This window comes from Danio rerio, chromosome 10 (genome assembly GCF_052040795.2).
Source record: "Danio rerio strain M-AB ecotype USA chromosome 10, GRCz13ab, whole genome shotgun sequence".
Classification (NCBI taxonomy): Eukaryota; Metazoa; Chordata; class Actinopteri; order Cypriniformes; family Danionidae; genus Danio; species Danio rerio.
In genome coordinates, this window is record NC_141030.1 from 30,903,393 (window position 1) to 30,921,210 (window position 17,818).

A 17,818-nucleotide genomic window follows, 5' to 3' on the forward strand; every position below is an offset into this window, starting at 1 on the left:
ACTGGAGATCGGCAGTCTGTTATGGTCTCCACGGCTATTACGGAAGCAATCTCTCCTTCTCATTCTCCCTCGCTCTCCTTTAAAATATTGCCGTGCATAAGTGTAACCTGAGGGGACTGGATATAATGTGTTAAATAGGGTAGCTCTGACCGGCCCTTGTCTCTAATCTCCTCTCTTGTATTCTCGGTGCTCTTTTCAGCCGGGGCCTTTGAGAGACACTCAAAAGAAAGGTCCATTTCTAGTGACACTTAAAACTTTGCCGGTCAGGAGGGAACACTGACCAGCTCATCTGGGAGGCCTTCGGGATGGTATTAGCCGTGTGTAAGACACCAACGTCAACAATGCCAGCGCTGAGGAGGGGAGGGAGTTTTCGCAAGACAAAAGAGCTGTGGAGATGGATGAAAAAAAGATGGAGCGATCTGCTTTCCTCGATTCTTTTATACAAACTGAAATTGTGAGCGATAAGGCTCCTCCGGTTCCATCAACAGCTCCTGCCTGCAATCTGCTAAGCGCAAGTCTTTTTCGGGAAATAAAGGGACAGTGTATTGATGTGTGCTGTACTGGAGCAGCAATGACTTGTGTTGGCTTTAGATACACCAAACAAACTAAATTATAAAAAAATGTATTGATTTAGTTTGCATGTCGGAGCTGCACGCTAGTGGTTAGTGCACATACTGAAAACTGTAAAGCGTGGTTTATACTCGACAGATTCGCTAGTTTGCTTAAATGCACTCTGCGAATGTTATGTCATTGTGGTATTTGCTGAGGTTCACTTTGACTGCGCGCAACATGATTTTGGCTGGCGGAGCGTACAAAATTTTTTTCGACTCAATCGAACAGTTCTCGCGACACCACATTTGATTTGATTTGAATTGAATACGAGTCACTTTTCCACCATTCATAGGTTTTACACTGATGTATATATTACAATTTTGAATTTAAAACAACTTAATAGCTACAAAACTAAAATGAAATCACAAATTATTTCTTTGATAACTGGAAAAGAATAGGTTTACGATATACTGATGGTTTATTTTTCTGGGCTTTATTGGTGAAAATGGACAGGAATGTTGGACTATTATTGCCTTGGCATAAGCAGAGAATAATAATTTACTTATTATTCTTGCCATAATAAAAATATCTTTGAAGAGCAACCTATGTTCTGTTATCATTGATATTAAACTTTAATAGGTAAAACTGCCAGAGATATGGACGAAAGCAAGTTATGCATCAAAGTATGATTTAAAAAAATCTTGAATGGTAATAAAAATCTTTATAATCATTAAAATATATTACTAAAAAAAAAAAAAAAAATTTATTTAAAAAATCTTAAATGATATTAATGATATAACGTAGTTCCGGAAACTTTCTACTTCATCAGTCTGATTTTACAGCCGCTTTCTTTTGAATGCCCCCTGTTGTTTTAAAGAATATCACACCGGCGAACACCTCAAGTATAATAGCTTCATCTGTTTCGTGAGGTGCGGACGCAGTCAGCGGAGGTTCTCGACATGGCACCAGGCCAATATAAATCAACCTTAACCAGTTTCTAGTGCAATAGTGGATGTGAAATCGTTAGGTTGCTATAGTGTGTAAAGTTTATCTAAATCATTTTTTTTTACACATTTGCACCATCTGTATGACTTTTGTCCAACATTTGGTCATCTGAGACTAATTTTGCAATCCTAAAAGATTATTCTGATCCTAGACCAAAAGTCTTTGACAGCAAGTTTGACTAGTTTGCTGACAGCTGATTACAATCAAATTTTTACCTCAAAGGAAATTCTCCAGAATGGGAGGAGAACAGAAGCTGGTTACATAATTAGTACAACAACAATAAATCAACTTCAAATTCACACATCATGCAAACCCAGAGATTGTTTTTCTTGCATATGAATGTGGATCAGCAACTGGTATTGATGTCAAACTCTGCGCGCGTGCCCATTTTTAACAAGTCTTGGCTGTTGCACAGCATTAGTGACAACTGAAATCCCGCCATTTGACATGATGTTGGTATGGTTTGACAAGCAACAGCCGTAAAGGATTATCATAAATTACAGAGCGTACGTTGTTGTTTTTTTTTTTTGCTAAATAAAAAAGAAATAAAGAAAATTATGTGACATTTTAAGTTCACCAAAATTTTGGTATGTATGTGGGAGATGCAACCAGTGTTGGGGTAACGCATTACAAGTAATGCGAGTTATATAATAATTAGGGATGTCCCAATCAGGTTTTTTTGCCCTCGAGTCTTAGTCATTTGGTTTTTGTTTTTATATTTGTTTTAACGTTGTCATAAAAAATTGCATTCATTTTTAAGGTAAATGAAGGTAAAGGTTACATGGTGTGTTGTTAAATGCAGAGCTCCTCTATTTAAAAAAAAAAATTAAAAATACCCTGTAATGTCTGAAAGAGATCAAGGCTCGGGCAGGTATGAAAAAGTAACTCAAAAGTAACGTAACATATTACTTTTCCATAAAAAGAAACTAGGGAGTAACTCAATATTGTAATCCATCACTTCCCAACACTGGATGCAACTTAGAGTCTGGCTTGCAATATTTTGGGATTTTATTTCCCCAGCTTTTCCTTGTCATTTCAACGTGTAAGTAATAAGTAAAAAAGGAGCACAAAACAAACAAACAAATAAATAAATAAATACAATTGATTTACTTCTAGACATATTCCCTGCATTATTAAGCATGTCTGAAAAAGTGAACAACGTCAGTCAACAAAACGTGAACCTTGAGCCGCATGCACACAAAACTGTAAACGCGAAACTCCAGATAATCTTCCATCTCTCGCTCCCTGTTTTCAGGCAGCGGTACAACACTTTTCACTGCTGAGACTTATCTGCTTGAGACCGCTCAACGCAGCCTATGACAGCTCCTCTAATCTCCCTCCTCCCCAAACACAGCACGCTGACAGCCGCTCTCTCTTCCTCCCTCAGATTCCCGACCATACATATATTAATCTGTCATTCACACGGCACACAACAGTAGGGGGAAGATGTGCACAAACCCAGCCTGTAGTAACACGCACAAACGTGATGTGCAATACAAATTCAAACACTGCGTTTGCACGTAAACTTTCAACACATTCATTAATTTCTAATTATACTGTCGAGCTGTTGAATGCATGATTCTGATTGGCTGATGAACATTCTAAGGTGTGCATTTATTTTCAGGGAAACACAGCTAAAGTAGTTCCAGGCAGGTCTTGACATCATTCACATATCGCTTGATCAAGTTCGTTATTTCTAAATTAAACTTGTGGCATGCTCGACCATGTGGTGCATCTCAAATTTTCAGAATGCTGCGAGCACTGCAGATCATGTGACAAAAACCAACCAATTAGCTTTACATTTTAGATGAATTATGCAAAATTTAATAATAATGGTAGAGTAATTACCCTGCAGTGCAGCTTAATTTTTATAATAAATAAAACTTGTCTCAGAGCTGCAGCAAGGGTTTGTCAGAGGTGGTTCTTCTGCCCCATTCACACAGGGCATCAGTGTCAAGGCTTCCCATTCACTTTGAAAAGGTGACGTCAAACGTTGCCGAACTGAATTGTGGATCCGTTGGCACTGCTTCAGAAGTTGAACTAATTAGATCACTTTTTTTCAAACATCACAGCTCATAAAGTAGACGATTGCACACTAATTTTATTGGCTGGCGCTGCTATGATGATCGCATCAGCCTCAACTTCAGACATGCCCTCGTTCAAGCATTGATGCTGAAGCCCTGTGTGAATGCACGGTAACAATGATAGATTCCAAGGAAGCGCAAGCTCAAAAATGAATAGAAATTCCCCCAAGTGGTTTTAGGATGCTTTCACATCTGCTACATTTAGATCGGTTGAATCACACTACAGTTGTTTTCACATTTGTATGGTCTCCTGGTTAAGTTTATATACAGCAATCGAACCAAAATGTGAAAGTGAACAAAAGAAGTGCACAGTTCATTTTCTAGAACATTATCTGAACTTAAACAAGCCCAACTGCAAAAAGTATTGCACATTTTTTGGACAAAATCGAAACATTTCTGAACAACTTAAATCTTTTTTTTTTTTTTTTTAAACTAAGAAAATATGTTTAATAACCCATATGGCCAACAACTTATCATTGACCAGTTCTGTAATGGTGGTGTGGGAAAGTGTGTTATCCCAAAAAAGAAACAATACAAAATTGTCATTTGTTTTAAATTTCTCTTGGTCACCAGATCGAAACATCTGTCACAATACTTTTTTAAAGAAATGAAAAAATATAACACGGCTAGCTCTTATCACCAGTTATAAATAAAACAATAAAACAATAAAAAATGTGAACCAGAAAAAACAAATGTTGCAGACAAAAAAAAATTATATATATATATATATATATATATATATATATATATATATATATATATATATATATATATATATATATATATATATAGGTAGGAAAAAATATAAATTGGGAATCATTTGGGAAATTGGTAATCACTGGTTTGGATAAAAGCAATAAAAAAAAAAAATAGGCTCATTGTAAAAACGTAGCCCTATATACATTTCTGGAGATCGTTAATTATGTAGCCAAAGAGCAGGTACGACAAAAAAAGAAGCCAAAAAATAAACAAATAAAATAACATGGTGAGAATGTGGTGAAATCTGAAAACATGGTAAAAATCAAGGGGCTTTTCTTTTTATGGATTGCTTTTCAGAACACTGCGGTTGGGTTTAGGGAAGTGGGTGGGCGGGTCAATCTGTGCTTTTTAAAATAGTATTGGTTAGGTTTAGGGGAGAAGGAGGGTAGGGGGATACTGTAGGTCGGTAAGTAAATCAGTCAGTCGACAGCGGCCTCTGATGGATTTACGTAAAAACAGCAGGCGTGAATGGCGCTCGTGAGAGAAATTTGAGATCTCAAAAGGCATACACAGTGCAAAATGCTATATTGTATCATTTGTTGTCCTTGGTCCAGACCAAATGAAGCAAACATAGGTGTGGAAGAACATAAGCAAAACTAAAGCCTTTGGGTGAGATGTGTAAGAAACTAGTATTACAAATTGGAGTGGACAAATGTCATAGAACACAACATCTGAACATAAGTGCAATAATTCACTCCAGTCCGTTGAATTATTAAAAAAACAACGCACACTCCTCTTCACATTGTGCCTGCGTCATCACTACTGTTGAGCATTATTTTTCTAATAACTCAATAGCCTTGTATCAGTATTTCCTTACATATACTGACAATTAGACAAAGAAAGTTAGATAACAAATGACCATGCTAGACAACCATCAGATCTACCGAGACATTAGGAATTTTAAAAGCAGGACTAAATTATCTTCGGCTTCCGTGCTTTGTGATATGAACCTCACATCATGTATCGTTTCACACAGGTCCAGGAAACACAGGCACTCAGCTTACCCGTCGGAAAAAAAAGACAGAGTGAGTGTGTAACTGAAGTATTATCAGTTTATCTAGATCCTATCTCCCTCAGTCAAAAGGCAGTTTAGAGCAGGCAAATGGTATGCGCAGTACAATGTTCAACATTATCTCCATCTGGAAGCCCGTAATGACACGGGCCAGTCGAGCCAGTTGGCTGATAAGCCCCAGTGCAGGTCTAGCTGCTCTCTCGCTCTTTTAAAACAAACTGGACAGGAAAATTGGTTTATCCCTCCTGTCTCAAATGCTCTGGTTACGCCCTTAATAAGTTTTCGTCTGTCGTTCACTCGACATATTTCCAGCGGGAAGAAAAGGAGAGAAAAGGAAAGGGTCTTTTTGGTCTAAATTACAGGCATGACTGAGAGCACAGGTCACCGCGCCAAGAGTCATTTCAGAGCAGTCAGTCACACAAAAGAGCCATAAAAATCAGCAGAAAAACCAACGCATGCATAAACGCAAAGAAAATAATAGTGCTTAAACACATCCAGGACTTATTCATTCAAATAAACCTGTGCCATATGGATATTATTTAGTTAGATATAGCTTAGAAGTAATAACGCATATGGAAACACACACAAGTGCCTTATGAGAACATTATGTCATAATGTGTGCAATGTAAAAAAGATTAAGTCCATCTAAATCTAATTCTTCCTCAGTATAATAAAGGTGCAACTGCTCAGAGGTAAAAAAAAAAAAGAAACAACTGCACTGATCTAGTTTATGAGCATTTTGGTTCAGGGTTTATGAAGATCTCTTATTAAAACCCTTGCATAATGAAGGCTCAAACAGGCTAGGAAAAAAGGACAGAGATTTCTGCAATGTTATTTGGGTGAGCTGGCATTTTTCAGCAAGCAAACTATGATTTTACGCTAAAGGCAAAAGTTTGTTTGTTTTTGTGTTCATCAGAGGATCTGAATGGATGTTTGTTCTTGTATTTTTAACATAATTTGAGGATTTTTAAAAGTCAGGCTTGCATTAATAAAATCAGACCATTGCAATTGAATCTACGAAAACAAAATAATAACAATACACAATAGAAATTTCCACTAAATAATATTATTTAAGGTGCAGTAGGCGATTGTTTTCAGAAAATATTTTTGTTGGGCTGGTTGAAAGTCTCTTAGACAGGTAATGTTATGTTTTAAAAGTATTTTAGTCAAGCAAAGCAGATGTAGATTTTGTTGCACAGCTGGGTTATATACACAGAAGTGTTGTTCAGCCACTGATATCATCTGGCGAAAGATTGATGTGACTATTTTCAATTTCATAAGGCCCTTTTACAGCATCAAAAATGTAGATTTTTATTTAGTTTAACAACAAAACATACGTAAATATCGCTATTCCGCCTAGCCTGCTTTACTGAGGTGAAGTTGGATTTACATTCACATTGGTTCATTTTTGTCAACAATGATAACCTGTGATGCACTCTCCTGTTTACCATTCTACTTTGACTCTTCTGTCTGAAATAGCATGTAAGTATGACTTAGTAATAAGTGTAATTTCTGCACCCCGCCGGCCAACCGCTAAGCATACAGTAGTTGCTTTATGAGAGTGTGTGAGAGAGTGAGATCAGGGATCCTTGCTTGCATGAAATATTGCACATTATGACAAGTTTTGCTTTCTAACTACAGAAGTGAAAATGTGCTAGATATAATACACTTTTTCATTCGAAACTGTAGTATTACAAACTACTATAAAGTTTTTCTAACTGGCGAATGACATGATCTAGTTGGTCTCTGTCATCTTTAATGTGCACGTTCATGATTTCAAAAGTCATGGCTTTGGACAGCAGGGGAGGGATTGTATTTGAAAGATATTATGCTAACGGTTAGCATTTAGACAGATCACCTACTGCACCTTTAATGTCCATTAAATGAGTTTGTTTAATTGATAGTTTGTGTAGTTAACCAATGTTTACTAGTGTTAAAATCTGTTAATGTTTATTCATTTACTAAATAAATACTATTATTCAACATAGAGAAATTGTATTTGATTTTATTCACCAAAACAATCCTAAAAATGTCATTTTTCTAATGATGTTACAATAATTACTGTTGTCAACCCTGATAAAATATCTTTCTTTAGTACCAAATTACTATATAAAAATGACAATTTAGCTTGCTTTAAATGGAACAAACTACATTTGACTTTATATTAAAATTAAAAAAAAAAGATTTTATTGTTAATATTTTTTCCAATATTGTTTTTGCTACATATTTGGATCAAATAAATGCAATCTTGGTAAGTATATTTTTCCGCAAGTACATTTTAATCCTAACTGACTACAAACTTTTGATTGACAGTATATAAGAACACCTACCAAGATTGCTTTTGTTTATCGTTAAGATACGGTCCGCCCATGTTACACCCCTTTTTGCATATATACATATAGAGCGAGGGACGTATAGAGTAAGGGATGGAGAAATAAAAAGAGAAAGCAGAATAAAGGGGTTATGAGCGATAGACAGACACAGAGGGAGGGCGAGTAAGACAGAGAAACGTCCCGCTGCGACTGTAAGGTGAATCACGGCAGGAAATAACCGGGAAACGTGCCATCAAAATCTGTCTGACCTGCCACAGATCGCCGGGGCCCAGAGTGCTCTGGATGGCAGCACAAACGCATGCAGGCAGCGGCGCCTCTCAAACGCTCTGTCAAGACCTCTCTGTCAGCCCCGGTGGATTGACCCCTCCTACTTCCCGCCTCAGCCTGCTCGCTCAAGCCTTCATTGGGCTGAACTGCTACAAAGTGGGCGTCTGATGACCGGCTCTCTGGGGATCAGAGATGGCCTGAAGACTTCAAACGCCAGCAGGCTGACAGGCAGCAAGGGAGGTCTCTCTCTCCTCTCCGTCTCTCTAACTGCATCTCACCCCACGCCCCCATCGGCCCTGGAGGGGTTTCTAATTGCGTTTCACAGGGAGAGCCGACCTAAATAAGGTCCTTGTTCTCTCTCTGGCTGCCACCCTGCTGGGGGGCAGAGAGACGGAGAGATGGAGAGGAGAATGAAGGAGGAGGAGGTTTGCCTCCCCTGTGTGACAGAAAGCTTTAACGTGTCAGAAATCTTCAGGGAAAGAAAGATGGAGAGCTTCGATTTCCCTGCAGGTAACAGAAGAATAGAGTAGAAGTAACAAAAGAAATGATAGGCGAGACCAAGGTTATTTTTCATAAATGAAAGAATAAAACTATTGGTCAAAAAGTTAACTGAAATAGTTACGAAAAACAATGTAATAATTAGCAAACAAATAATCGTTTTCAGAATTAGTAAGCACTTGGCAGACCTGCAGCTATTGAGGGAAAAATCTGTAGATAAAAATTAAAACTAAACATATAAAAACAAAAAAGAACTGTTCACAAAATAAATAAAAACAGAAGGGTGCATATAGAAGGAGACACATTTAGCAGTATATGTAAAACAAAAATTGTTTTAGCTGTTAGTTTATACTAATGGCCAAATAAAATCTAAACTGAAAAATAAAGTAATAATAAGCAAACCTAAATAATAGTTTTCAGAATTACAATGTCTGACCAAGGTCTAGGTGCAATCGAGGCACAAAGTCCAAAGCACAGGGCGCAAAAACATTAAGGGCGTGTCCAAATCCACTTTTGCGGTTTTAAGGATGCAAAAATACACTGTGCAGCGGTGCATGGTCTAACAGGGTTGAGCTTATTCTCTTAATGAGTTATGGGTGTATTTTGTGAGTTATAGGTGTATCAGAGAATCTTCTCCCATTCCATTTAATAGTCAGTTGCATCTCACCATGGTGCATTTGTTATTTACGTGGCGACTTTGTAAGTGCAAAAACAAATAAATGAACAGTAATAACGAAGTGTGCTCAAAAAACTGAGTTATATCCAAATACACATGCTATGGTCCAAAACCTGACAGGTGGACAAATCTAAGTTTGTTTTTAATAAATCAAATATAAATATGCATATAATAAATACTACTACTACTAATAATAACATTTTACAAAAGCAAATAGTCATAAATAAACTAAAAAAACCAAGATGAAGAAAGCATGAAGGCTGTGGTTTTTATATTTATGTAGAAAATTATATTTTTTGTAATGTTTTATTCCTTTAATTCTTTTTCATTTGTAAATATATTTCTGTATTGCTGTACATCCTGTGTGATTTAAGCAATGTGTAAGCAAGGCGCACAACAAACGCGCTCTGTGCTGGACTTTAAACCTGCATTTAGCTGGTCTATTGTGCAGTCTATTTTAGTTCCTCAAAATAGCAACGCGGCAACAATGCGCCTTAACAAACCTCTTTTCTAGACCGAAACACCCATGAGTCCACAAAGTGGTGCAAATGGATTTGCTATTTAAACAACATGGTGGAAAACAGGAAAATTAAAGTTGCGTTGGTCTGAAAATAGCAATATGTCAGGGCAAACAGGTCTTGCGCCTTATTGTGTCGGGTGTATAATAGGGCCCCTGGTACTGCAGCCTGTGACGTCAGGAGCTTTTTCAGCATAGAGTTGACTTTTTTAACTTCAGGCACACAGCTCCTTCAAAAATGTGTGATGCAGCATTCGGTAGAATGCAAGGCATCCAGAAGCATAAACATCAGAGTATATGCTCAACAAACAAAACCATTTAAAAAGACACCTCTTACTGCAAAAATAAAAAAAAAATTTAAAAAAATGTGGCCTTATTAATCTCTCAGCAGAAAATCGGACCTGCAATGTTTAGGAAAATAAATGAAGATTAAAATTAAAATAAAAAATGTAAAAACTAAATAGAAACATGTTCACAAAATAAAAACTAAAGAGGGGCCATAAACACAGAGATATGTTTAGCAATAAATGTCAAAGATTTTGTAATGTGTTAGCATTTAGTTTAGACAGAAATGTAATTTTATAGCTGGAAGAGCTTTTTTTTTTTAATTTTCAGGTGCACAACCAATAAAACTAACAACACAATTCACAAAGAGAACTCAAATTAAACTAAAATTTACAGTCAATGTAAAATAGTACTGAAATAAAAACTAATTAAAAAAAATTCAAAATATAACTTGGGTGAGATTGAATAAAGGATTGGAGTCATCCAGAAAGTGCTCTTAACCCTTTGCTTGACAGATGAAGATGGTAAACGAGGGTCTACTTTGAAGCTGTGTGGATTTAAATATTTCATGCCCATCTCTGCCGCCATGTTTGTGGCAACCATGGCCTTTCATTATCTCCGATTCAAAGTGGGCCGGTGGAGGCAAATCACAGCCCTTGCACGCAATCTGTGACAGCATCTCATTAACTGCACACGGCAATTAAAACAATTACTGATAAGAGAGGTGTATCAGAGCCCGCAAACACACAACAGATACGAGATGTCTGCGCTGATTAACACGCGTCGTTATCAGGAAGAGCGCTAATCGCAGTCTTATCTCGAGTGTGTCGAGCTGCCTGCACAAGCAGAGACTGACAATGTGACGCGGTATGTCGCTATCTGTTGGGAAATTTAGTCTCTCTGGTAAAATAACAAAAGTTTGAGATTCCTTTTTGTGAGTTAGTTAAGGCTCGGGATGCTAAATGTGGCAATTTTCTGTACAAGTTGTACAGAATAAAAAGTAATGGAACTTTAGAAACAATATGGCATAAGAGGCAATGCAGTGATTTTACTGTACCATGGTAAAGGGTAAATAAAAACTAAATAAAAAAAATTGTTTATACATATACACAGTGGGGGAAGTAATGTACAATAGATCACCATTTTTCTCAGAAAACATTTCTAAAGGTGCTGTTCACTTGAAAATTTCATCAGATGTTGATAACAACCAGAGAAATACATATATGAAAGAAAAAATCATTAGTTTACAAATTAGGTCACGTGTAATAAAATGAAATGACTCAAGGAAAAAGTATTGAACACATGAAGAAAGGAAGGTGTAGAAAGGCAGTGAAAGCCCAGACAGCAGCTGAAATCTCTCAGTAGATTTTCAGCTACCCCCTGCCCTTCGTCATTGTAAATGAATATTAGAAAAAGAAAAAAAAGAAAAAAAAAAAGAAAACCTAGCTGTAGGATGGCCCAGCCAATCACCTGACTTAAATCCAATAGAGAAATCCAAAGTTTTACCCTTTTTTTTTATTAGGTTTTTATGTACCCTTTACCATGGTACAGTAAAATTCCTGCATCGCCTCTTATCTCTCTCTTATATACATACATTTCTTTTATTGTAATCGATTTTTAATACAGTATTTTAAAGATGTATACATTTTCTCAAATATATACAGTACATGAATGTTTATGTACATTCAAATTGTATTCTATGCAATTGTTACATTTTAGTAGTCTTTACTTACCCTTTTAATGGGTTTTATCCATTAAAAAGCCCCAATAAAAACTATCTGGTCAACCTCTAATAACATTGGCTTTAAATGTGGCTTTAAATCCGATCAGATTTTAGAGCCAGAACTGTGTTATAAAGTTGTGTTCAAAAGTAATAAAGCCCCTATATCATGTTAAATCTCACCTAAAGGAGCTTATTCAGTGTGTGTTTGCATGTTTACGCTCAATCTCCGCTGTGGCTTGACCATGCTGATTTATAGAGATTTCCAGGTGGTTGCAATGCATATCTGTGTGTGTTGTGTTATAAGGGCCGCCTGTCTGCCTGTAATAGAGATGCCTTTGAGAGGGTCTGTGCTGAACCCGCGTCGAGTCGGCGGAGGAATTCCTCTCATTCTCGACACACTTACATCCTGACAACCAGCTAAATGTGCACTTTGTTGGGCCTCTGCCCCGAGAGGAGAGAAGCTCACATTCACAGTACGGTGCAGTTATTCCAGTCAACACCACACACACATACAGTATATACACACACACACACTTGCACAGCTATCTATGTGAGGACATTCATCAACACAGTGTAATCTCTTGTCACTTACCGAATCTTAACCTATCCTAACCTCTAGTGTTTAACCCTAACCCTTACTTTAAACTTGAAGCCTGCCTTATATTTTTGGTTGAGTGATCGTCATATGCCATGGTGCATATATTGCTGACTGTGTTGTAAGCATTTATAGTTCTGTGTTCTGTCTGTGCTGCTCTGGCAATGATACTTCCGAAACACTAGTAGGCAGTGGTGTTTCTATGCTCCACTGTGTCGAATTTCTTTTCCAATGTTTTGAGTTTACGCCAGAAATGCTTGCAGTGCTACTGTAAAAGTAGATTTGACCCAAACCAAAGACTATAGACATACAAAGACAATTAGCTGGCATTACAATGAATAGGGAAAAGTGCAATACTTAGTAGGGTCAGTAGGGCAGTGTTTCTCAACCATGTTCCTGTAGGACCACCATCACTGCATGTTTTGGATGTCTCAATTGTCTGTCACTCGCTTTACAGGTTTTTCATTCTCTGCTAATGAGCTGATGATTTGAATCGGGTGTGTTTGGTTAAGGAGACATGGAAAATGTGCAGAGCTGGTGGTCTTTCAGGAACGTGCTCGTCACTGGTCTATGATAAGTCCTACTTCTAAAAATACCAAACCGTCAGTCTTTATAGCCATGCGCTTCTGTGGGGATGGGTGTCTACAGATTAGCTTGTTTTAACAGCATTTAAAACATGTTTAAAATGCAACTAGAGCTTATCCAATAACAGTAATAGAACAGGTTACTTCTGATTTTGTAGTTTAATTGTGAGTTCAGTAGGCTGTTTATGAGATTTCAGGATTTCCCCATTTATTTAGAAAGGGCTTTAGTCTTAAATGAACTGCCCGGGGTAGTTGCTAATATGGTCACAGAGTAAACAGACTTTATAACAAGATCAATCATTAAAAATAAACAAAAACAAAAGTATCCATCTGGACTGTAAACCCTAATAAGTTGAGATTACTCAAATTATTTGAGGAAAGTGATTCCCTAAGTTTGTTTGAGTAATGGGAAATCGACAACTCAATTGAGTTGACCCAATGTGGTCTCTTCATTGAATAAACTTAAATGTTTAATTACAGATACATTAAATGTTATAGGACAGATAACTTAAAATGGCAAATAGACTAAACTTCCAAATTTTTTAGCTTTTTTTTTCTTTACTTACTACCAAGGCCATTTATATTGAAGTTGATATTTAGCTGCAACATCTTGGTGTTTCGTAAAATCAAATTTTTACGAGGTATGTTGTTATCCCAACGCTCAACCCCAAACCTGGAGGACCAGGACATACCCACATACACTACAGGCAATTTAGCTTACCCAATTCACCTACAGCGCATGTCTTTGGACTTGTGAGGGAAACTGGAGCACCTGGAGGAAACCTATGCCAACATGGGGAGAGCATGCAAACTCCACATAGAAATGCCAACTAACCCAGCTGGTACTCAAACCAGTGACCTTGTTGCTATGAGGCGACAGCGATACCCACTACGCCACTGCGTCACCCCTGCGTGTATATCAATTAATAAAAATTTACATAAGCATTCAAATATCTACCTACTAATTAAACTTTTCTCTTTGGTCAGATGGGTTCAGGCAGTGCCTCTGTCCTTCAGCAAAATTCAGCATCACAAGCAAAATGACCACCTTGTGTCATATAACATGTATCGACCAATTAGCGCAGTAGTCAAAGCAGAATTTTAGGTGCAACCAATAATTTTAAACAGAGACATGGTGAATCATTTAAAGAAATTGAAATGTTCAGTTCAGAGAACTGAGAATAATAATTAAACGTTTTTTGCTGCATGATAAGTAAGTTAAACACACCTGTTTACGTTTTGATGCCAAAACTTGGTATTTTAAGTAATGTCTAGTTATATTAACCGAATATCTTTAGTAATGACAACAGCAGGGTTTACAGTGTGTAGCTCCTTCACCAGACTCGAGACTTACATTTAATACTCCTGCTACTGGCATTCCTCCGCTCCCATGGCTCTTGGCCACACCCACACTCATCCCCAACACCAGGCCAACCAATTACAGATCTTGCACTCTGCTTCTCGTGAAGTGTACATTCCTTTAGAGGTGCACGTTAGGGTTGAAGGGTATGCACAACAACTGCATTTTTGGGATTGAAAATGGGTTACAAAATAAAAACAACCCAGAAAACAAGTCTAAACGATGACACATGCATGTATGGTACATGTTTAGTGAAAGTGTAGATTTAGGGCAAGTGTGAACAAACACAACAATGGTAAAGTATGTTGTAGTGTTGCTGCTCAGGTGTTTACAAGAAATTGCTTCAGCAAAGTGTGGATTTACTTTACATTACAACGCAGCATATACAGAATGGCAAATTCTATACACACAAAGATAGTTGTACAAGTATATATGCACAATAAGTACGTGCAGCAGCAGCAGAACACATAGGAGTGAATCTAAGGGTGTTGATTTGTTTTATATAGATCTGCAAAGGTTTGAATGGGTGCGAAGGGTGTGTACAGTATGTGTGTGTGTGTGTGTGTGTGTGATGATGACATGAGGAGAGTGTTAATATATGTGCATGATGTGTGTGTGTAATCTTTACGTGTGTGTGTATGAAGGAATGTGTGAAGTAGGTGAGTTTCCTGTCAGGTTGATCAGTGTGTAAATGTGTGTGAAAGCTGGCTTTGTGTGGGTAACACACGGCTTGGCTGTACACATTTTTATCTTTTACTGGCCTGTTTGGACCATTAGTTCAGATGATTACATGCCCTGCCAACATCTTCACAGCCAAAAAGTGAAAGTATATTTTTAGTTTTACTTACACTGTAAAGAATGCTGGCTTCCTCACAGTGATTTTAATACCACTAATCAATAATCTGATTAAGAGTCTACAGCGTAAACAGCGTTTTTTTTTTTGATTAAGTGAATCTGATTAAGGCCATAATCGTACAAAACAGAAATCGAATTATGACATCGAATTAAGATTTTATTGACATTATTAAAGTGCAGTACAGACATGTAAACACCGCAATCAATCTATTCCAGTCTTTTCGCTGCATTTTGTGATAGGATATTCCATACACACACAGATTTTTGACACTATTCTCTGCACCTACTGAGTCAGTAAAAAAAACCCAGACACACATACTGCAATTGTGGAGTTTTTTTCTCCCTTCCGTCGTGTGGTATTAAATTCCATTAAAACAACACTCTTCCAGCAGTTCATACTCGCATTCAATATCTTGTTTGTCATGGTGGGCTTACATGAAATGTTCCTGAATTAAAGTGAAAGTGCCAAACTGCAGTTAAAGTCAACAAATTGAAAATAAATCACCCGAAATTACATGACACTCCAGAGGAAATGAGGATAGCGTGGTGGCACTGTGACGTTAATTGACTTATGTGCTATAACATGTAAAACAGGATCATAAAAGCAACATTCAAAAAGTTACTCATATAAACACCATCATATTATTGTCTTATTCAGATTAAGGCAAATAATTCGGTTACTGATGTGATGTCCATGTAAACGTAGTCAGTTCCTCCATGTTAACTGAATCTTTTAACAAATTTAAGTGGATTGAACATATAACAATTAAGTTGTCCCCCCAAAAAACTCTAAGAATTGTGTTGTTTCAACTCATTTTAATTAAGTAGTTTAAACGGTCCCACTTTATATTAAGTGGCCTTAACTAATATGTACTTACACAAGAATTGATAGTTTGTTACAATGTACTTATTGTGTAAATACATGTATTTATTGTGTACTTATGCTTGATTCAATACATGAATGTAATAACATCTGTAATTAACTTTTGTAATTACATTTGTAAATACACTGTTTACCATCCCTTACACCTTAACCCACCCTTAAACCTACCCATGCCACCAAACCTGTCCATAACCCAACCTCTATCCCAACTCAAAAGCACCACAAGTGTTCTCAAATACATTATAAACACAGTAAGTACATTGTATTTATTTTTTATATGTAAGTACATAGTAGTTAAGGACACTTAATATAAAGTGGGACCGTTTAAACAAGCAGCAAAAGACTTTTTGAGTGTATGTACTGCAAATGTGCATAGTTCTTCTTCATAGCTTCTTCTATTTATATTGTGTTGTCATTTTTTGACTGACGGAAAGTGAAAATGTATAAAACTAAATGACTAAAATGTTAAAATAACACTGTAAGAATGAAAACTAATTTGTTATCTATTAATAGAAAATAATAATTTTTCCATATATGGTGAGATTTATGGAATCTAAGGGCCCATTTGTGAGGGCCCACAAATAAATACCTACTGTAGAAGCATAAATGATACCTATAAATTATATATAACATTGTTTTCTATCATATTTTTATGGTGAGGGTCCCCCACCTTCAGTAATGAACCTGTTTAGCAGTCAAATCAGTAAATATTTCATTTTAAAAACAAAATTATTTATTAATTATTTTTACTTGAGAATTCACCTTAAGAAAACAAATCATTTCAAAAGTTCTACACGGTGATTTGCAAAATGCATCACAAAATAATAATAATAATAATAATAATAATAATAATAATAATAATAATAATAATAATAATAATAATAATAATAATAATAATAATTTAAGTACAAAGGGTGCATTTTAGAACTTTTTCCATGGCTGGAATTGCTCAGGGCCCTAAAATCACTAAATCTGCCCCAGGTGAAACTGCAACTCAAATGGGATAATGTGTGTTTGTGTAACTCAGTCATCAGCAGTTGTGTCAGTCTGGATTAATCTGACCTCTGTTTAACAACACACGACTGAGAAAACACAAAAACAGACTGTAAGAGGATTTACCTACAGTATGAGCACATCATCTACACACACATCGTCTTACAGCACAGAGAAGGATAATCTGTAAGGACCACTGTAAACCCGGACTAGCACACATACAGAATGTCAACACACTGATAAAGCAGCATCACAGAGCTTCAAGAAAACATGAACACATGAACAGAGAATTATAAGTTAAAAAATCCAATGTTTGACTGCAACCACTACAAAGCCTTCTAACAACACATACAGCCATCAGAAGCCAGATGGCGGATCATAAAGCAAACATAATCTGTGCCAGAATAAAGCCTAGTTTTCCAGGTGTTGAGAGCGATCTCTACTGAGAGTTACAACCAAATGGCACCACAAATCACAAGGCCTGAGGATATTAAAAAAACAGGCAACATTCACGCATTGGGAGGTCTCAGAGGGCTGCGACATCCAGATAACTCAACACTCAACGTGATCAGTAGTGTTTCCTAAAGCAAATTATCAACACTTAAACAAATATGGAAATAGCAAAGGATATATGTTTTTTTAGATGCACAAAAGAGTCAACTGTTCAAGAATTGGACTACTGCATTTACATCTGTTTTAACATGGAAAAATGTCTAAAAACTGCATAATTTTTAGGAAGGGAATGAAACAAATGATTGCACAGAAAATACGGCTTGTAAAAATTATTAAAGGAGTTATATTGGTGCCGAAAAACTTTTGTAAAGATGTTTTGCCTTT

The 17,818-nt window shown here is 36.6% G+C and overlaps 2 protein-coding genes across 30 annotated transcripts in view; one reads left to right on the forward strand and one right to left on the reverse strand.

Annotated features, from left to right (window-relative positions):
• Positions 1–1,284, forward strand: part of LOC147835082 (uncharacterized) — a 63,605-nt gene extending 62,321 nt beyond the window's left edge. Inside the window, exon 6 of one of the 2 annotated variants that reach the window (XR_015501195.1) lies at positions 200–1,284. The gene's annotated coding sequence lies outside the window, so the exon portion shown is untranslated. The remainder of the gene's footprint in view (positions 1–199) is intronic. The other variant, XM_087270983.1, reaches the window with a different exon arrangement.
• The window catches only part of auts2a (activator of transcription and developmental regulator AUTS2 a), a 760,542-nt gene that overhangs the window by 48,719 nt on the left and 694,005 nt on the right, over positions 1–17,818 (reverse strand). The gene's annotated exons all lie outside the window — the stretch shown is intronic.